This window comes from Periophthalmus magnuspinnatus, chromosome 16, assembly GCF_009829125.3.
Source record: "Periophthalmus magnuspinnatus isolate fPerMag1 chromosome 16, fPerMag1.2.pri, whole genome shotgun sequence".
In the NCBI taxonomy this organism is placed as follows: domain Eukaryota; kingdom Metazoa; phylum Chordata; class Actinopteri; order Gobiiformes; family Gobiidae; genus Periophthalmus; species Periophthalmus magnuspinnatus.
Window position 1 is genome coordinate 2,903,987 of NC_047141.1, and position 22,316 is coordinate 2,926,302.

Here is a 22,316-nt window from a genome sequence, read left to right on the forward strand (position 1 = left end):
TGATCTACTTATGACTATGGACCAGGGCTCACCATCTCTCCTCATTCTGCTTGACTTGTCAGCCGCCTTTGATACTGTGGACCACAATATTCTGCTCAATCCACTCCAGACTATAATCGGACTGTCAGATATCCCCCTTGGCTGGTTTCAGTCATATCTCTCTGAGAGAACAGAGTATGTGGCCTTAGAGCAGGCCAAATCACTCCCCCACACCGTCACCTGTGGAGTGCCACAAGGGTCGATTCTTGGCCCAACACTCTTTATATTTATTGATGATCTGACCGAGTGGGAGCATGTAAATTGTAAAGTTTCATTTCACTGTTACGCAGACGATACTCAGCTTTACATGAAAATGGACACCACATCCCCCTCAGCCCTTCCATCTCCTCTACACGCTTGCCTGGAGGAGATAAAGGCATGGATGGTAGACAACTTTATCCAGTTAAACAGCAGCAAAACTGAGGCCATACTCATCGGAACTCCCCACCAGATCCAGTCAACCTCCATTTCAAGTATTCTTGTCTTTGACCACAACATTCCCCTGTCCTCCTCTGTCACAAACTTAGGAGTCAAATTTGACTCACATTTATCATTTGAAAACCACATACGCCACCTTTCCAAAGTCTCCTTCCTTCACCTCAAAAACATCGTCAAACTCCGCCCCTCCCTCTCCCAGTCAGATGCTGAAAAGCTGATCCATGCCTTTGTCTCCTCTAGGCTTGACTATTGTAATGCCCTCCTCGTCGGGATCCCCGGCAGGAGCCTGCAGAAGCTCCAGCACATCCAGAATTGTGCTGCCAGGATCCTGACGAGGAGGCGCAAATATGACCACATACCCCCTGTTCTCCACTCACTTCATTGGCTGCCTATCCAGTCTAGGATACACTACAAAATCTGCCTCCTCACCTACCAGTGCATCCATGGAACTACCCCTGCCTATCTCACAGAGCTCCTCACCCCACATACGACCTCACGCAATCTCCGCTCATCCACCACTCACTGCCTCCACCAGCCCAGGACCAGACTCTCCACTATGGGAGACAGGGCCTTTCAGGCTGCTGCCCCTCGATTGTGAAATGCCCTCCCAGAGTCTCTGAGGGCACCACAAAGTGTCGAGGCCTTTAAAAAAAGGCCTTAAGACATTCTTGTTTAAAAAGTCTTATCAAGTTTTATGACTTTTTAACTTGTTTTTTACTGCTATTAATTATTTTAATGTCTGCAAATGTAAATGAAATTGTAATGTCTTTTTATGTTTATTACTTTCTCTGATTTATAATGTTTTTATATGTTTCTTCTGTGTCTGGAGCACTCTGAGATTTCTCTGAAATGTAAAGTGCAATACAAATTTATTACCATTATTATTATTATTAAATTACGACTTTAATGTCAAAATGGTACGACTTTATTCTCGTAGCGCCGCATCATTTATTTTATTTAAGTGACCCTTATACTCCGTCGTATGGAAACATGATGCAGTTGGACTTTTTAAAATCATAAATAATGATGTTCTTCTGGTTTATGTTTGTTTTTAGTGAAATAAACGTCTGAACTGTGGAACTGTCTCATTTGACTCTGTTTTTATTAGTTTGACTGCAGCTCGGCCTGGTGGCTGTTCCAGGCTTTCTCCACTAAGGGGCGCTGTAAGATAAACAATCTGCGTGTGACCGTGGCACAATGGTTAGTCTCCTCTCAGTGAGGAGGTTGTGGGGTAGAATCGTTCAGTAAATGAAATAATTATGAAACAAACGTTGTTCCAGCAGAAACAGGAACCACCAGGTAGTGTCCTGTCTGAGCATTCAGGACGTCACGCACTGGGGCTTTAATGTGAATACTGGAGGGGCAGAGGGGCAGGAGCAGTGGGGCAGAAGCTGAGGGGCAGGAGTAGAGGGGCAGGAGGAGAGCAGAGGGGCAGGGGGCAGGAGGGCAGGAGCAGAGGCAGGAGGGAGGAAGGGAGAAGAGAAGCAGGGGCAGAGGGGCAGGAGCAAGGGGGGAGGAGGAGAGGGGCAGGAGGGCAAAGGAGCAAGAGCAGGGGCAGAGTAACAGGGGGCAGGAGGAGAGGGGCAGAGGCAGGAGGGAGGAGGGGAGGAGAGGGGCAGAGGAGCAGGGAGCTGCATGGCAGGAGCAGAGGCAGAAGGGCAGGAGCAGGGGGCAGGAGGAGAGGGGCAGGAGTGGGGGACAGGAGGAGAGGGGCAGGGGGGCAAGAGGAGAGGACAGGACGACATCTGCCCCACAGATGTGGCTCGTACATAACCAGATTTTTACTGTTTTAAAAACACGAAAAAACAGGAGTTCATTACAAACAGTTTGGTCCAGAACATCCTCATCTCTCACCAGGATGAGTTTATAAGAGGAACATCCTCATCACTCACCAGGATGAGTTTATAAGAGAAACATCCTCATCACTCACCAGGATGAGTTTATAAGAGAAACATCCTCATCACTCACCAGGATGAGTTTATAAGAGGAACATCCTTAGACTTAGACTTTACTTTATTGTTCCCTTTCTACATACACAGAGGACGTCTGATATATACACAGATAAACACCAAACATCACACTCATAAACATACATTACAAAAACAGACCTTATCCTCATCACTCACCAGGATGAGTTTATAAGAGGAACATCCTCATCTCTCACCAGGATGAGTTTATAAGAGGAACATCCTCATCTCTCACCAGGATGAGTTTATAAGAGGAACATCCTCATCACTCACCAGGATGAGTTTATAAGAGAAACATCCTCATCACTCACCAGGATGAGTTTATAAGAGAAACATCCTCATCACTCACCAGGATGAGTTTATAAGAGGAACATCCTTAGACTTAGACTTTACTTTATTGTTCCCTTTCTACATACACAGAGGACGTCTGATATATACACAGATAAACACCAAACATCACACTCATAAACATACATTACAAAAACAGACCTTATCCTCATCACTCACCAGGATGAGTTTATAAGAGGAACATCCTCATCACTCACCAGGATGAGTTTATAAGAGGAACATCCTCATCACTCACCAGGATGAGTTTATAAGAGGAACATCCTCATCACTCACCAGGATGAGTTTATAAGAGGAACATCCTCATCACTCACCAGGATGAGTTTATAAGAGCTTTTCACAGGTCTCAGAGAAAAGTCATTTTGATAATTCTAAAAACAGAGGCAGAGACGGTCAGCCCTGTTTCTTGCCTGAAGCACTGCACACTGCATTCTTGTTATTGTAGAAAGAAACAAGTTGTAAAACATCAGATTTAGTTAAAGCCACAGTGTGGAACTTTTATCCCCAAAAGATTAATATTTCATTTTTTTATTGTAGTAAAAAATATGTGTCATCACTGTGAGCTGCTCGCCTCTCCACAAACCTGACTCTCATGTGGAGCAGGGCCTCCTCCTGCTTGCTGCCATGGAAATGTTGTTCCTTTGGCTGTAATATTCCACAGTGTGGCATAAAACTTCTATCTCCATGAAGAATGTTCCGGAGTTTGGCTTTAACTTTTTGTAGAATCAAAATAAAATAAAATAAATATGTTTTTGAATCATTGTGGAAATAATGAACAAGTTCCACCTCTGCTGTGTTGCCCTCTCCTCCTCCTCCTCCAGTCCTCCTCTCCTCCTCCTCCTCCTCTCCTCCTCCTCCAGTCCTCCTCTCCTCCTCCTCTCCTCCTCCTCTCCTCCTCCTCTCCTCCTCCCCTCTGCCTCCTCCATCTTGTCCTGGTTATAGTTGTGCAAATCTCAGACTCGTCTAAACATGTTCTTTTTATTTCTTCTTGTTCTTTTACACGCTCTTTGTTTTTATCAAGTTCATCTGCTCCAAACCCGGGCGGCCATGTTGGATCTGATTTACTCCTGTGATGGGAAAGTGCTCCAGGACCACACACTGTATATACACTCACCTAAAGGATTATTAAGAACACCTGTTCAGTTTCTCCTTAATGCAATTATCTAATCAACCAATCACATGGCAGTTGCTTCAATGCATTTAGGGGTGTGGTCCTGGTCAAGACAATCTCCTGAACTCCAAACTGAATGTCAGAATGGGAAAGAAAGGTGATTTAAGCAATTTTGAGCGTGGCATGGTTGTTGGTGCCAGACGGGCCGGTCTGAGTATTTCACAATCTGCTCAGCTACTGGGATTTTCACGCACAACCATTTCTAGGGTTTACAAAGAATGGTGTGAAAAGGGAAAAACATCCAGCATGCGGCAGTCCTGTGGGCGAAAATGCCTTGAAGAGCAACGTTGACTGAAATAACCACTCGTTACAACCGAGGAATGCAGCAAAACATTTGTGAAGCCACAACACGCACAACCTTGAGGCGGATGGGCTACAACAGCAGAAGACCCCACCGGGTACCACTCATCTCCACTACAAATAGGAAAAAGAGGCTACAATTTGCACGAGCTCACCAAAATTGGACAGTTGAAGACTGGAAAAATGTTGCCTGGTCTGATGAGTCTCGATTTCTGTTGAGACATTCAAATGGTAGAGTCAGAATTTGGCATAAACAGAATGAGAACATGGATCCATCATGCCTTGTTACCACTGTGCAGGCTGGTGGTGGTGGTGTAATGGTGTGGGGGATGTTTTCTTGGCACACTTTAGGTCCCTTAGTGCCAATTGGGCATCGTTTAAATGCCACGGGCTACCTGAACATTGTTTCTGACCATGTCCATCCCTTCATGACCACCATGTACCCATCCTCTGATGCTACTTCCAGCAGGATAATGCACCATGTCATAAAGCTCCAATCATTTCAAATTGGTTTCTTGAACATGACAATGAGTTCACTGTACTACAATGGCCCCCACAGTCACCAGATCTCAACCCGATAGAGCATCTTTGGGATGTGGTGGAACGGGAGCTTCGTGCCCTGGATGTGCATCCCACAAATCTCCATCAACTGCAAGATGCTCCTATCAATATGGGCCAACATTTCTAAAGAATGAATCAGCACCTTGTTGAATCAACGCCACATAGAATTAAGGTAGTTCTGAAGGTGAAAGGGGGTCAAACAACATATTAGTATGGTGTTCCTAATAATCCTTCAGGTGAGTGTATAAATGCACATATCTAACCTGGTAGCGCCGCGTTCCTGTTTTGGAACTGCTGCTGTCAGACTCATTTTGGTCTTAAATGTTCATATTAACCCGCTCTACATAATCCTGGGGTTTTTATTTCTCTATTGCATCTGTAAATCAAGATATGAACATTAATAACAGACAAATCAGGCACCTTCTTTCCCAGGGGTCAGCAACACTGGCAGTGTTGCTCAGTGCCGACTCACTGCTACACCAGTAGTGCGTGTGGAAAGGGGCGTTACTTTCTACAGCCTCGCTGCTGATTGGCTCTTTGGTGGCTATGACACTTGGGGTCAGAACTCTGCTCCAATCCGGACCCTGGACCGGACCCTGGACTGGGCTCCGGACCAGGCCCTGGACTGGGCTCTTTTCTGGGCTATGCAGCTGGACTACGGGTTTATTCCCAGCTCATGTGAGAAAGAGCAGAGGATTCCCAGGCTGCTGCTCTATTCATGGAAAAACGTAGGACTGAGAATAATATGGATCAGACCAACACTTTAAAGGAACTAAATAAAAGTATTTACATTAAAGCTACAGTATGTAACTTTCTGGAGGTGGCCTGTCATCCTCATGGCTCCATAGAAACAGAAAGTTAAAACCACACTTTGGAACATTCTCCATTGAGATAGGTTTAATGCCACACTTTGGAACATTCTCCATTGAGATAGGTTTAATGCCACACTTTGGAACATTCTCCATTGAGATAGATTTAATACCACATTGTGGAAGATTATAGCCAATGGAACCATGGAAACAAGCAGGACATAAGAATCAGGTGTGTGGAGGTGCAAGCCCACTCAGAGTGAGGAGGCTTGTATTTTAGTACAAAAAAAACAAAACAAAACAAAAAAACCCTTTTATTTTACTCTTACTGGCTTTTGCAATTTTTTTTTTTTTTTGCTTTCGCCATCTAATTATGAAGCATTTTTATTGGCTGTGAACCAGGAAGTACTCTGTTAGCATCATGCAGATTAAAATATCTCTCTTTAATATTGCATTAGCTCTTTATATTTTGCACATTGGCTCATGCTACAGGTGTAAAAGGTCAGAGGTCAGAGGTCAGGCTCCTCTCTCCTGGCTCCTGGATGTGTGCCTGAGGATTATTATTATTTTTTTTTTTTTTTCTTGTCAGTTCTTGGTGTCTTGGACATTGTGGGAGCCAGAGCCAGATGAACGGAACATCAGCTCTGGCTCTGTGTTTGGTCAGTCCAAACGGCTCTCCTCTCTCTGTTTGATCAGTCCAAACGGCTCTCGTCTCTGTGTTTGGTCAGTCCAAACGGCTCTCCTCTCTCTGTTTTGGTCCAAACGGGTCAGCGATGGCTCTGGGGACGGTTTGTTTCGTAACACTGAGGTTGCAAAACATTCAGCTCTGACGCAGCAGAACCACAGAGGGACGGACTCACAGATGGTGTGAAGCAGATGTTCAGGGAAGATATTCTAAATGTTGGAGGTTCAGTCCCAGCTCCAGTCAGTGCTTGAGCAAGACACTTGTCACTTTGACTATGTAAGAATGTGACTGCAGACCACAGACTGTATAAAGAGGAGGCTTAGTGAGGTTCACTATGTCCATGTACATACAGCCTGTGGTGTGGACTGCAGCCCTGGAGTGACCTGGAGTGATGAGAGGGAATGAACTCCAGACACAAATGAAATATAACTTTTATTTAACGTTTCTAATAGTGATCTATCCTTAATGACAAAAACATTGGACACAACTTCAAAAGTTATTTATTCATATTTTGATGTTGGTTCAAGATGTTTATCTAATCAGAACACAGAATGATCCTCACATAACTCTCTCTTTTGCTTTGCCAGGTTCAAAGTTGAAATCCAGTACTTTTAAACCTAAAATACCTCTGTCTGATCTGAAACCTAAACCCCAGCACCTGCAGCTCAGGGAGGCCTGTCCATAAACTGAGAGACACACCTGTGTCTCTATCTGGGGGTCAAGGCTCTGGACACAGGACAGGGCTCTGGACACAGGGTCATGGTTCTGGACACACAGGGTCAAGACTTTGGACACACAGGTCAAGGCTCTAGACACAGGTCAAGGCTCTAGACACAGGTCAAGGCTCTCTACAAACAGGTCAGGGCTTTGGACACAGGTCAAGGCTCTGGACACACAGGGTCCAGGCTCTGGATAGAGGTCAGGGCTCTGGACACAGGTCAAGGCTTTGGACACACAGGTCAAGACTCTGGAAACAGGGTCAAGGCTCTGGACACAGGTCAAAATTCTGAATTCCTCCTCCTCCTCCACCTACTCTACCTCCTCCACCTCCTACTCCTGACCTCTTCTGACCCCTCTGACTAGACTGAACTCATTTTTCATTGCAGCATTCCTGCTCCATGTTGATTTTTCCTACCAGCGTTCCTCTCTGTGTTGCTTTTTCCTCATAGTGTTCCTCTCCGTGTTTTTTCTTGCAGTGTTCTTCTCCATGTTGTTTTTTTCTCATAGTGTTCCTCCCCGTGTTGGTCTTTCCTCACAGCGTTCTTCTCCATGTTGGTTTTTCCTAGCAGTGTTCCTCTCTGTGTTGGTTTTGCCTCGCAGCATTTTTCTTCATTTAGATTTTTCCTTGCAGCGTGACTTTCCATGTTAGTCTTTCCTCGCCGTGTTCCTCTCCGTTCTTGATTTTTCTATGCAGCGTTCCTCTCCATGTTTTTTTCCTCAAAGCATTCACCTCTGTGTAGGTTTTTCCTCACAGCGTTTTTCTTCATTTTGATTATTCCTTGCAGCATTACTTTCCATGTTATTCTTTCTGTGTTAGTCTTTCCTTGCAGTGTTCCTCTCCATTTTTTATTTTTCTATGCAGCGTTCCTCGTCGTGTTGATTTTTCCTCGCAGCATTCCTCTCTGTTGGTTTTGCACATGCCCCTGTGTCTTCAACTCTTTTGGTCTTTATAGAGGTTTTGGTTTCCTGTGTTTCTGTCATTGCGTCTGAAGCAGGTGTGATGTACCAGCTCACAGTTCCTTTAGGATAGTGTAAACTTACGATCGTGACGTTGCTGTTCCTCCTCATGGGCCTCGGAAACAACAGGACTATGATTTTACAAAATATTGTGGCAACTCAGCTAATGGCCAGAGTCCGTTTGTTTACCGGTGCAAATGTAATAAACCAACAGACAGTCTTCTTGTATGTTTCGGTTTTATTTTACAGATAATTTCGGCGATGGAGTCTTCTGTAAGCATAGTGTAGTGAGGTCATCGAGGAGACCACCAAACCTCAGAACGTTCAAAACATGATGTGAGCCAATCTCGTCACAGGAAGTGGAGACTGTGTTTGAGTAAACAATATTTGTGTTGCCAGATTTGGACTGAAAGAGTTTAAAGTGTTTCCAGCATCTCCTGTAGTCCACAGTGTCTCCTGTAGTCTACTGTGTGTATGCTCTATTTATGTATTTACAGCTAAGACAACCCACTGTCTCCTCCTGGGGCCTATATATTCCTGAGTGTCAGGACCGACTATCATCATCTTCTTGAAACAAACCTCTCAGCTCAAGATGAAGTTGATTGTGTGGATTATCATTTGGGTTTTAGCTCTTTTTTGCAAACCTTTTTACGAACCGACACACCAGATACCCACACGGGATATATTAATCAATGCAATTGATTTCAAGATGTTGAATAATAACGTTGTATGTGTAAGTTATTTTAACTGCAATATAAAACTTGTCATGACCAATTCCTGTTATCCCTTTCTTGTGCTTCACTGTGTTATACCAACAGCCACCGGACTCAACATTTTACACTCCCACAGATGTGAAGGTAAGAGTCAAAACTAGTTAATATGAAGAGAATCACACACAGAATAGAAATATTAAATACCAAATGCACTCAACGACCCAAAAGCAATCTAATACAGGAAATGCACACTACTAAATATGTTCTGCTCTTCCAGCTTTACAGCCAACTTTGTATACTTTTGTCTTCTAGCCTGAATGTCTAACTGCTGCACTGCAATGCTCCTTTATGGAATTTTGCAACATTGTCCAGGCTGAATGTCCAGGTCAAACTGAAGAAACTACGGACATTCTTCAAAGTACTCGTGAAACATTTGACCTGATAAACAGAACATTGGCAGTGGACAATGTAAGTACTTGATTATTTTGTCAAATAAGGTAGCAAAAACAGAATCCATTGTAACTCTGTATTCCATTACAGGTTGAAAATGGTACAAATAATTGTTCTCGTGAGCAATGGCCAAAAACTCCTTATAATGAATTTCTTATGAATATTCAGACGCTGCTTGAGATGTTGAGTTCACTACAAATCTGAAGTAGCTTGACAAAATTTGCAGATTGTTCTGTTTTGCTGTATGTATTTGTAAGTTTAAGCTCTAAAACTGATTATTGTATGTATATATATTTTATTTTTTTAATTGTGCGCATATTTCATATTAATGTTGGGGTAAGTAAAAAAAAAAGTCAATGCTGAATTTTTGCATGGTATAGTGAGATTATTGACCTTAAAACCAAATATACATGAGCTGTGTAATCATTTCATCATAGAAATGTCCCCCATTAGAGAGTGTCATGCCCCCCACTTTCCCTTCTAATAGCAAGTAATGCAATTATACACAAAAAAGTTTAGTTCAGAGGTATTTTTAAGTATAGAATTATCCGATTCTCACAGATTTAACATTATTTTAGAGGAAAATGTTGCTGTTGTAATTGAAGTTTACAACCCAGCTCGTCTAGGGTCAGGGAAGGAACAAAAAACATATGGATAACGAGTGACATAAAGTAGTAATTTAATGTACAGGGTTGTAAAAGGCAGAATAACAAAAGTGACAAAAATATTTATGTAAATGTATAAAAGAAAATAACCTAAACTAAGAAACCAAAAGTCTAACAAATATCAAGTTTTGTGTCTCAGAAAATGGGTCACCTATTGAAAATGAGTGACTAAACTAAGGGTCACAGCAAGAAAACAAAACCACAAGTGTCCCACAACAAACACGAGACACATAAACCTACAAGCAGAATAGAAAGACAAAAAAAGGGGACACTAAAACAAAACTAAACTTGTGTCTGAACATGAGAATTTAACTAACAGAAAGTTACAAAATCAACAATGAATGGAGAAGGGTCCCAGAGTGCACCCTGTCCTCATCCCCTCGTCCAGCAGGAATCACTGTCCCAGAGCACCCCCTGTCCTTAGACCGTCCTCCTCGGCTAGGAAAAACTAAAAAATACCCAGTGGGAAAAAAAGAAACCTCGAGGAGAACCACAGTGTCTGTTGTAGTCCACAGTGTCTCCGGTAGTCCGCACTGTATTTCAGAGTAAAAGCTGTTCAAAGGCCCTTTATGACGAGAGAACAATCAAAGCTAGTTACATCCCCTGGACCGGCTTTACCAGGGCCCCACCCTGGAGCCATGCGTGGGTGGGTGCCTTTCCTCATGGAACATGGTGAGGCACAGCCCGAAGGAGCGACGTGGGGCCACGCTCCTGTTGACTCACCACCTGCAGAAGGATCTGTACGGGGCCAGTGCAGAGATCTGGGCGGCAGTCGAAGGCGTGGGCCTCGGCGACCAACAGGTGACTCCATTGTTTTCCTTGGGGACTTCAACGCCCACCTGGGTAACGACAGTGACACCTGGAGGGGCATGATTGAGAAGAACGGCCTCCCAGATCTGAACCTGAGTGGTGTTTTGTTATTGGACTTCTGGGCTAGGCACAATTTGCCACAGTTGAGCATAAGGGTGTCCATCAGTGCACATGGCAACAGGACACCCTGGGTCAGAGGTCGATGATCGACTTTGTTGTCATGTCATGTCTGACCTCCGGCCGCGTGTCTCGGACACTTGGGTGAAGAGAGAGGCAGAGCTGTCAACCGATCACCACCTGGTGGTGAATTGGAGAAAGCTGGACAGACCTGGCAGGCCCAAGCATATTGTGAGGGTCTGTTGGGAACGTCTGGTGGAGCTCTCTGTCAGGGAGGGTCTTCAACTCACACCTCCGGGAGAGCTTCTCCCAGATCACAGGAGAGGCTGGGGACATGGATTCCGAGTGGGCCATGTTCTCAGCCTTTATTGTCGATACAGCTGTTTGTAGCTGTGGCCGTAAGGTCTGCGATGCTTGTCGCGGATGGTGGTGGACACCGGCACTAAGGGATGCCATCAGGCAGAAGGAGTCCTATCAAGCTGTGTTGGCTTGTGGGACTCCTGAGGCAGCTAACGAGTACTGACAGGCCAAGCGTGCCGAGGCTTGTGTGGTCACAGAGGTAAAAACTAAGGGTTGGGAGGAGTTTGGGGAGGCCATGGAGAAGGACTATTGGATGGCCTCAAAGAGATTCTGGCAAATGTCTGACGCCTCAGGACACTGTTTACAGTGCGGGTGGAGAGCTACTGACCTTGACTGAGGATGTTGTTGGATGGTGGAAGGAATACTTTGAGGATCTCCTCAATCCTGCTGTCATATATTCTGAGAAGGAAGCCTGGGGACCTGAAGACGGACTTGTCCATCACCCTGGCTGAAGTCATTGAGGTGGTTGGCAAGTTCCTTGGTGGCAAGGCTCCAAGAGTGGATGAGATTCGTGCCGAGTACCTCAAGTCTCTGTAGGTTGTGAAGCTGTCTTGGCTGACATGTCTCTGCAAGGGGGATTGGAGGGTGTGTTCCAACTTCCGGTAAGGTCTATTCCCTCTCCATTGGGTCCTCGAGGGTTCATGGGAGTTTGCCCAACCAGTCCACATGTGTTTTGTGGACCTGAAGATGGCATTCGACTCCACCAGGGCTGCCCTTTGTTACCGGTTCTGTTCATTGTATTTATGGACAGAATTTCCAGGCGCAGCAAGGGGTGGGAGGGGTGATGCAGTCGCTGTATTGGTCTGTTGTGGTGAACAAGGAGCTGAGCCGAAAGGCTGGTCGATCTACGTTCCTACCCTCGCCTATGGTCATGAACTTTGGGTAATGACTGAAAGGACAAGATTGCGGATGCAATCGGCTGAAATGGGTTTTCTCCACAGGGTGGCTGGGCACTCCCTTAGGGATAGGGTGAGGAGCTCTGTCACATGGAGGAGCTCGGAATAGAGATGCTGCTCCTCCACATTGAGAGGAGTCAGCTGGGGTGGCTCGGGAATATGTTCAGGATGCCTCCTGAATGCCTCCCTGGGGAGGTGTTCATGTCTCACCGGGAGGAGGCCCTGGGAAAGACCAAGGACACGCTAGAGGGACTATGTCTCTCGGCTGTCCTGGGAACACCTTGGGGTCCCAACGGAGGAGCTGTAGGACATGTCTGGGGTGAGGGAAGTCGGGGTGCTTAGACTGCTGCCCCCGCGAACTAACCTGGATAAGTGGAAGAAAATGGATGGATTTTTTTGTTCTAGATTCATTCAAGTTAATTTTACATAAGTACAGTAATCCCTCTGCCCCTCCTCTCAGTAACTGTCCTTCTTTCTCTCTCTCTCTCCCTCTGTCTCTCTCTCCCTCTCTCTGTCTCTCTCTCCCTCGCTCTGTCTCTCTCTCACCCTCTCTCTCTCTCCTCTCTCTTTCTCTCTCTCTTCCTCTCTCTCTGTCTCTCTCCTCTCTCTGTCTGTCTCTCTCTTTCTCTCTCTTTCTAGTATCATGTGTTTTGTTTTATCAGGTGAATGAGTTGACAGAGTTTCTTTTCTGGGCAGTTTCTCCACCTCCTCTCTTCTCTTATCAGCTCTCTCAGGTGGTGGGACTGTGGGAGTAACAGTAGACTTAAGCCCTATGCTCCTCTCCTCCTCTCCGTCTCTCTCTGCCTCTCCTCTTTCTCCTCTCCTCCCCTCCTCCTCCTGTGGGATAATAGTAGACCTGAGCCCTGTTTGCTCTGGCGAGTTTTACAGAATCTGATGAGGCTGAATCAGGGAAATTGAAGACACATTTTTTTCATTCCAGTTCAAATATTCTTCCATTTCATGAGACCAGTTCACTCCAGGTCTCAGCAGCTCTCTCGCTCTTCTCTCTCTCTCTCTCTCTCTCTCTCTCTCTCTCTCTCTCTCTCTCTCTCTCTCTCTCTTTCTCTCTCTTCACTCCAGTTCTCAGCAGGTAGACAAGGGCCTTTTCTTCAGCAGGTGGATCAGGGCTTTTTCTGTGCTGTAAATATCCGGGGGGCAGCAGTCTAAACAGGGACTCCCAGACTTTCCTCACCCCACATGTCCTCCAGCTCCTTCGTTGGGACCCCAAGGTATTCCCAGACCAGCCAAGAGACATAGTCCCTCCAGCATGTCCTGGGTCTTCCCCGGTGCCTCCTCCTGGTGGGACATGCCCAGAGTTGTTCAGGGGGCATTCTGAACAGATGCCCGAGCCACCTCAGCGGCTCCTCTCCACGTGGAGGAGCAGTGGTGGAGGAAACTCATTTCAGTCCGGGATCTTGTCCTTTCGGCATTACCCAAATGGGTGAGTGCAGGAATGTAGATTGACAAGTAAATCAAGAGCTTCACCTTTCAACTCAGCTCCTTCTTCACCACAACACCATCACTGCGAACGCTGCACCTATCAATCTCACAGTCCATCCTTCCCTCACTTGTGCACAAGACCCCGAGATACTTAAACTCCTTCACTTCCAACAAGGACTCTCTACCCACCCGGACAGGATAAGCCATGTTTTTCTGTCCGAGAACCATGGCATCAGATTTGGAGGAGCTGATTTTCATTCCAGCCGTTTACACTCGGCTGCAAACCGCCCCAGTGTCTCCTGCAAGTTCTGGCTCGATGAAGTCATCAGGACATCATCCGCAAACAGCAGAGATGAGATCCTCTGGTTCCCAAACTGGACTCCCTCCCACCCCTGGCTGCCCCTATACATTTTGTCCATAAATACAATGAACAGAACCAGTCACAAAGAGCTTAAGTTTCCACCCCCGGAGCCTTGCAACTGAGGAGCTTGCCAACTACCTCAGTGACTTCAGCCAGGGTGAGTCCCCAGTCTCTGCTTCCTCCTGACCTGATGGTGGGATTGAGGAGATCCTCAAAGTATTCCTTCCACTGTCTGACAACATCCCCAATCAAGGTCAGCAGCCCTCCACGGTTCACCAGTGTTGGTGAACCGCTGCTTCCAGCTCCTGAGGCGACAGATAGATTGCCAGAATCTCTTTGAGGCCATCTAATAGTCCTTCTCCATGGTCTCTTTGAACTCCTCCCAACCTCGAGCTTTTGCCTCTGCGACTGTACAAGGCGTGGCACGCTTGACCCACCCGTAGTTGTCAGCTGCCTCAGGAGTCCCACAAGCCAACAGACCTCGATAGGACTCCTTCTTCAACCTGACAGCATCCCTTACTGCCGGTGTCCACCACAGTATTCTTGGGCCTGCCAGGTCTGTCCAGCTTCCCCCTCTGCCAGCGGATCCAATACACCACCAGGTGGTGATTGGTTGACAGCTCTGCCCCTCTCTTCACCCGAGTGTCCAAGAGACGTGGCCAGAGGTCAGATGACATGATGACAAAGTCAATGATCGACCTCCTGCCCAAGGTGTCCTCGTGCCACGTGCACTGATGGACAACTCCATTATGGTGTTTGTTATGGACAAACTGTGGCTAGCACATAAGTCCAATGACAAAACACCACTTAGGTTCAGATTAGGGAGGCCGTTCTTCCCGGTCATACCCTTCCAGGTGTCACTGTCACTGCCCACATGGGCATTGAAGACCCCCAGTAGAACAACGCTCCCAGGGACTCCAAGACGGCTGGGTACTGCACTGCACTGCAGAGTAAGAGATCTGTCCCCGACCTGAAGGAGCAGGGACACGACCCTCTCGTTCACCGAGGTGAAGTCCAACACGTGGTGGATGAGCTGTGGGGCAATAAGCCCATACTTGCATGTTCTCTCTGTGTCTGTGTGGAATTTGCATGTTGACCCTGTGTCTGTGTGGAGACAAATTTCCCTTCAGGGACAATCAAATATCTGAGCTTAAAGTACAGTGAACATCTACAGAATAATGATCTGGTTTCAGACTAAACTTTAATGTAAAACACAATGTAAGACACTGGTTTGTATAAATGAACACAATTTATAATTTTATTCAGGTTTTGAGTAATCCAGAAAGTTTCATGTCATGACGGTGTGAGAGTTCAGTGTTGCAACGCAAAGTACAAAAGTAAAAAAACACAAAAGTACAAGAGCAGTAGAACAATTAAAAACAAAAACATTTGACAAATGACAGATACACCAGGATACACACCTCACAGCCTCTCTGAGGTCTGCAGTATGAAGAGGAAGGAGGGCAAAGACAGGCCCCTGAGGTCTGCAGTGTGGAGGATGAAGAGGAAGTGTGTGAGGACAGACCCCTGGAAAGAGGCTCCTGGGGATGGGCCCCTGAGGTCTGCAGTGTAGAGGGTGAACTGCAGTTTTTAGCCTAATTTGAACTGCCTCACTCTTCAATGTGACATGGCCATTCAAAATACTGTTTTTGAATTGTTAATTGCCATAGCAACAGGCTTCATTTTTCATCACTCTGAAACTCACGGATAACCCGAGAGCATTGAGGAACTTGGCACAACTTCAGGGGGCACAAAATCCTCCTTTTCATAGCATCCCCCCACCCCACCCCTTCCTCCTAGCCACCTCAGGCTCTTCTCCCTGACCACGCCCCATTTAACCCAAAGCCGCGCCCCACTCCCCTTAAAGCCCCTCCCTCCTGCTGCTGTTCAAACATCAATGATTACATTCATCATATTCACAAAGCCCATTCAGGCCCGTGCGCCGTGTCCTCATTGGCTCTTGGGTTTGATGCCAACTGCCCTCCCTGCCACTCCTCTCCCCTCTCCTTTCTCTCCCTGTCTCCCCCTCTCTCCCTTCTTCCCCTCCTCTCTTCCCTCTCTCTTCTCTCCTTTCTCTCCCTCTCTCCCTTCCTCCCCTCCTCTCTCCCCTCTCCTTTCTCTTCCTCTCTCCACTCTTTCCCTCCCACCACCTCTCTCCTTCCCCTTTTTGCTTATCCTCTTCCCTCTCTTTTCTACCTCTCTCCCCTCCTCCTCTCCCCTCTCTTCTTCCCTGTCCTCACCCCGTCTCTCTCACTCCCTTTCTTCCTCCTCTTCTCTCTCCTCTTCTTTCTCTCCCCTCCGCCCCCTCCTGCTCTCCTCCTCCTATTCTCTATCTCCTCCTCTTCTCTCTCCTCCTCTTCTCTCCCCCTCGCCCCCTCCTCTCCTCCTGTGGCCTACGTGCCGTTTGCAGCATCCCGTCTGTCTGTGCCCGCTCCAGCTTGCAGCCCCCCCGCTCTGGAAGGTAACACCACAGAACCAGCGCCAGACACCCAGGGAGGGCATCTGACACCCAGGGAGGGCATCTGACACCCAGGAAGGGCATCTGACACACAGGGAGGGCATCTGACACACAGGGAGGGCAAAAGGACATTTTTGGAAGCATGTCTCTGTGGGCACTGCTCTCCCTCCTCCTCTTCCTCCTCTTCCTCCTCCTCCTCTTCCTCCTACTCTTCATCCTCCTCTTCTTCCTCCTGCTCTTCCTCCTCCTCTTCTTCTCCTCCTCCTTTTCTTCCTCCTCTTCTTCCTTTTGTTCCTCCTCCTCCTTTTCTTCTTCCTCCTCCTCCTTTTCTTCATCCTCCTCCTCGTCCTCTTCTTCCTCCTCCTCCTCCTCTTCTTCCTCCACAGACAGAACATGCAAGCTCCACATAAGCACAGGGAGAACATGCAAAGTGACTCTGCAGGTTTCTGAACTTTCTTTCTCAAACTTTCTGAAGCATTTCTGAGCTTGTGAATCTGTTGAAACTTAATCTGCTTAAAAACTCATCTCTTTCTTTGGTTTTGTTTGAATAACTTTTCAAGACTGACTTTTTCGAATCACAGCTTTACATGAACCCTGTGACAGCTGCAGGGGGCGCTCTGACTCAAATGAACACAGCTCTATACAGGTCCAGTCACTCCCGGCTCTGGGCAGTGAAAAAGAAACTTGTATCCTCAGTCCCAGTGGAGCGGCGCCTCTCCACAGACCTGATCTGTACCAGCCTGGTGGACTCAGCTGCTTGTCGTCATGGAGATAAGGTCAGTGCCATATTAGGTCGAGTCTCGGCCCCAGTTTGGTCCAGGGTTCCTCCTCACTGATCTTTTGCATCAGAGCATCCTCGTCATTCACCCCAGTGACTTTATAAGAGCTTTTCACAACTTTCAGAAACCATCAACTAGCATGCTAACGTGCACTTCCTGATTATCAGCAAATAAAACGCTTCATAATTTGATGCAGATTTATTTTGACCTCAAGAGCTGCTGCTACGACAGATGTGGACTGAGCAGGACACATTCTGACTTCACTGAAACAAGCGACAGAGTGAGCGATGTCACCGCAGCGTCCGGCTCCAGTGAAGCTCATCGAGGCTAGCTGTTTTAGCGGCGGATTTGGAGCTGAGATTCATATTTAGAATTCAGACCACGAGTATCATGGCAACCAAAGAGCCAATCAGGAGCGAGGCTGTTGAAGGTAACGCCCCTTTCTGCCCACATCACTGGTTTAGCAGGGAGATGGCGCTTAGCAACGCTGTCAATCAAACATGTTGCTAATGCTAGAGGGTGTGACCTCTGGGAAAGAAGGCGCCTGATTTGTCTGTTATTAATATTCATATCTTGATTTACAGATATAATAGTGAAATTAAAAAACCCTAGATCGTGTAAAGCGGGTTAATACGAACAACCTATAATCAGACTAAGCAGCTGTTTAGGGCCCCGAGGCCACTAGAGGGTCCCCAAGAGCCCATACATTTATATTGAAAATAATATATTATATCAAGTTTTATTGGACACAGGGCTTATGTGTTTGCACCAGCCTTAATGTCCCTCTAAAACAATTACATTTGTTTTATATCTATAGTAGCAAAATATCTGCTGCTGCTACATTTGTTTTTGAGTCGTGCAGAGGTGAGGGCAGCTATGTGTTTATACCGGTGCAAGGACCCGACATAATGTAAATATAAGCCCACTGTCGCCAACTGGAACACATTAAAATCCACCAGAAATGAAGAAAAAATATCTATAATTTGACATATAATAATTTGATCCCCTTATATGTTCGAGTTCTATTCTTGTGACTGTGGTAGTTGTGACATTCTGGATGTTTTTAGTTTGCTGTTGGTCATATAAACACAAATACAACTGGTCAAGGTGATGAGAGCAGAGTCAAAATGTTGAATTGGCAATAGATGAGCCAGGAGGCATCCACAGTTGAGGGCCCCAGAGACAAATTCAGCTTAGAGCCCCCTGAAAGCTAGGGCCAGCCACAGAAAGTGAACTGGAGCCAGAGTAGATGGAGTCAGAAGTGCACCCATGATCACTTCCTGTTTAGAACGTGGCGCTAGCAGGTTAGCTATGTCCATTTATATAAACAGTGTATGGCTCAAATCCATGTGGTCCCGTCGCTTTAAGAGCTCGTCCGTCTCATCTAAACTTTCCTCTTGTTATAATGTGATCATGTAACAGGTGCAGCTCAGCCCTGATCTGACTCTAACATGATTACGTCTGCCTCACCTTCACTGCGACGCGACGTGATCAGATTATACTCACATCAGATCTGTTTTCTCTGAAGGTACTGCCCCCGCCGCCACACGCCGCCAGCCCCACAGCACCACCCCCACTGCACCCCTCTGCTGTGTCACACGGACCCGGCTCGGTCAGTCGTACATCAGTTTGTCTCCAGAGGACGGCTCATTATGGAAACACTGATAAAACCGTGTGTTGTTTTGAGGAGCACACTGGACCTCGACACTGGAGAAGGTGAAGAGGAGGAGGCTGGTAGTTTGGCTGCTGCGGTAGAAAAAGGTGAGGGGGAGAAGTAGCTGAAACTGGAGGAGGAAGGAGGGAAGAAAGTGCATTTATAACCATCTTAGCAAGAAAAGAAATGGTTTGAGAGGAGAGTTAATCCGTCTTTTAACAAGAATGTGACCTCAGACATCATCTATCTCCTGTTTATAAGGTAAACAATAGGGCTAGCCAGTATGCTAATAGCCAGTATGCTAATAGGTGTGAGAGCCGCCATTAGAAGCCTGATTGATTATGCTAACTGTGACTCAGGCACATTGTAGCTCATTAGCCCTAGATAACAAACAGTAACTGTAAACAATCAGGTTTGTTAGCTTCAGTGTCGTTAGCTCCTCCTTCAGACAGTGTCCAGAAGCCATGGGACGATATTGATATTTAGCGTGACAATTCTCATGGCCAAAATAATTGCTATTAGTGATTATTTCATGACAATTCTTAAAGTTGCTTGACCGTTTAAAATGTTGTGGTTGTGAATAATTATGTTAATCTCATGAATAAGTTCCATGTTTAAAGACCTGTTATAGTCCTGTACTTTGTCATGAGTGAAAACAGCTACGATCTAGAGGAGAATATTCTGGATGAGCAGGGCCGTCAACTGAAATTTGGGGGCCAGGAGCAAGAAGTCTCACATGGGCCCCCCTTTAATACAAATTAAAAGGAAGAGAGTCCAATTCTGGGCCCCCTAAACCCTGGGACAACGGACCCCTTTGTCCCCCTGTCGACTCCCCTGTGGAGAAGTAGTTTTTTTTCCTGCACATTCTGGGGGTACAATGGCTCCCTCCAAGTGGCTCCTTCAACAAGGCTCCCTCCAAACAGCTCCTCCTGCTTGACTCTATGAAGATTCTATAGCTTTGCCTGGAATACAATATGACATTAAACTTTTTCATATACAAGTATTGATATTCTCAGTGAACTTCGGCTCACCTCTCCACAGATCCTACCTGTAGCTTGCCATAACACCCAAAACGTTACACAATGGACCTTTAAAGTTTTCACTGGCTGCAGTGAAGGTCAGAAAAAAAATCCGCACTCATTGTAAGGCAATTTTTTGGAGATTTTTGTGGTGGGAGCTGTATATTTCCCACAATCCCCTGCTGCGTGTTGGGCCGGGCTCAGAGCAGAGACAGTAAATCTAAGGCCACGCTGCATTAGACTCTGAATGTATGCGCCCAGTTCAAAGGCTCCTTGTGTCCTCAGCGCTCTCTGCTCTGATCTATGGAGACACATACAGGCTAGCCCCAGAGATGCTAACTTTATAACGTGTACGGGAAGCCGGAGTGGTCAGATTACCTGTCCGTGCTTGTGTTTTATGACCTAACCTCCAGAGGGTTATATAAGAACAGATACGCTCCATGGACTCTGTGTCTGTCGGCTTCATTTTGCTGCAGTGGCTTTGATTGGGATGAGTTTTAAGCTTTAAGTGTCTGAGGACAGGGGGCGCTCTGGGACAGTGGTTCTGCAGGAGGAGGTTCCAAGGATGGGGGCGCTCTGAGACAGTGCAGGAGGACGGTCTGAGGACAGGGGGCGCTCTTGGACAGTGCAGGAGGAGGATTTAAAGACAGGGGGCACTCTGGGACAGTGGTTCATGCAGGAGGAGGGTCTGAGGACAGGGGGCGCTCTAGGACACGTCTCCATTTGTTTGTCTGTTTCTGTTTCATTGTTGATTTTCTAACTTTCTGTTGGTTAAATCAATTCTCATGTTCAGCCCAAAGAGGCGACTGCTGTTGTAATTTTGGGCTTTACAAAAATGCATTTAATTGAATTGAAACAGGAAGTGCGCCCATGCTCACTTCCTGTTTGGAACACGGCTTCATCGACTGTGGCTCCATTTCACTTTCTGTGTAAAAATTGTTGGTATTAACCCACTCTACATGATCCTGCGGTTTGTATTTCACTATTGTATCTGTAAATCAAGATATGAACATTAATAACAGACAAATCACTCCATACGTTGCAATTTCTCCTTTCTCCAAAAACAAATAGGTCAGATAGTGTCTTTAATCAGCCCTATTGTGCTTGTGTCTCTATAGTTCTCATCTCTGCGGATAATTTTATTATAATTTCCACATTTTAAACCATAATATTCATCTAAAACGACTTCATAAAAGAAAGAAGTCTGGTGAATTCCGTGTTGGCGCCCCCTATAGATAGTGCACCAGTGGAGGTTAAACGGGCATAGATCGACAAAATGGCGTCTTGAAAATAAAAGATTAAAGATTACTCCAACATGAATCACTTTAAATACAACTTCAGAGGCTCAATGAGAAGAAAACCAATTAAAACATGATCTGAAACGTCCAGTTTGCCTTAGCCTGCCTTCACACAGCAGATCTATGTGAGTCCAGCTTAAACAAACACTTCACCTGACTAAAGGAGATATGGGAGAACCAGTGGCAAACAGCAAAAGGACCCACATTTTGAACAGTCTTCTGATAAGATGATTGTTTGTAATTGAAACCTGTGGTGGATGTATGTAAGGTGGAGGGTGGTCCCACCGCAGAGCCTGTCCATGCGCGGACCATGTGTGAGAGGAGACCCCGGCACTTCAAAGCCCAGAGAGAGTGAGCTCATATGAGGCCATTTTCACGTCCGCTCCCCCTGAGAAGCAGCTGTGGAGCATAACACATGGAAGTACACCCGCTGCCCGTCCGGATTTACCATAACACGCTCACATTGGCACCAAAACAAACCCAACATCTGCAGCGGACTTCCTCAGAGCAGATGTACAGCGACAACAAATAAAAAACATAAAACATGTTGTCCAAAGACGGCTCTAAATCTTGTGGAGATCTCTGGGAAAAACTGTCAGCACCAGAAGGCTCTGCACATTAGCAGCCCTGTAAACGAAGCGGGCTAAATGCTAACATGTGTCGGCTAATGTGCATGCTAAATTGCTAACAGCCGCGCGGGGATATGATTGTTGCTGGTTTCGCTCGGACACATGTGGACCGTCATTAGTTTTACATTTGCCAAATGATCAGATGTCAAAGGCGCCGGACCCGCCCTGGTGCCGGGAACCCGAAAGAATGTTTATGTAAACTGAGGACGCCCAGGTACGAGGAGCAAGAGGAGAACACTTTTATACCACTGTAAACTCTGAAGAGGCCAGGGTATGAGGAGCAAGAGGAGAACACTGTGAAACCATTATACGATGTGATGTGCAGTAGTTTCATTAGTGGAATGCAGCTGATTGTGTTGTGATAGTGCTCTGAAGGAGGAGTGACTGAACACAGAGAGCAAAGGGAGGGGAGAAAAATGAAAAGTGAAACTAATGAAACGTGTTAATACATAGTTTTGGGCCAATATCATTTTCAAAACAATAAAAGGAAACATGGAAATCTAAATATGTATTAATTGTTACATTTAATACCCCATAGAAGTAATACTCCCTCTTAACCTGTTCCCATTTGTCTCGTACTTGATTGGTTGTTAGATGCCCTGTGAGCCTCTGTGTGAATGTGTCAGTGATTTGGTTAAAGTTAAGGCACACTAAATTCAGGGTGTAAGTAATAGC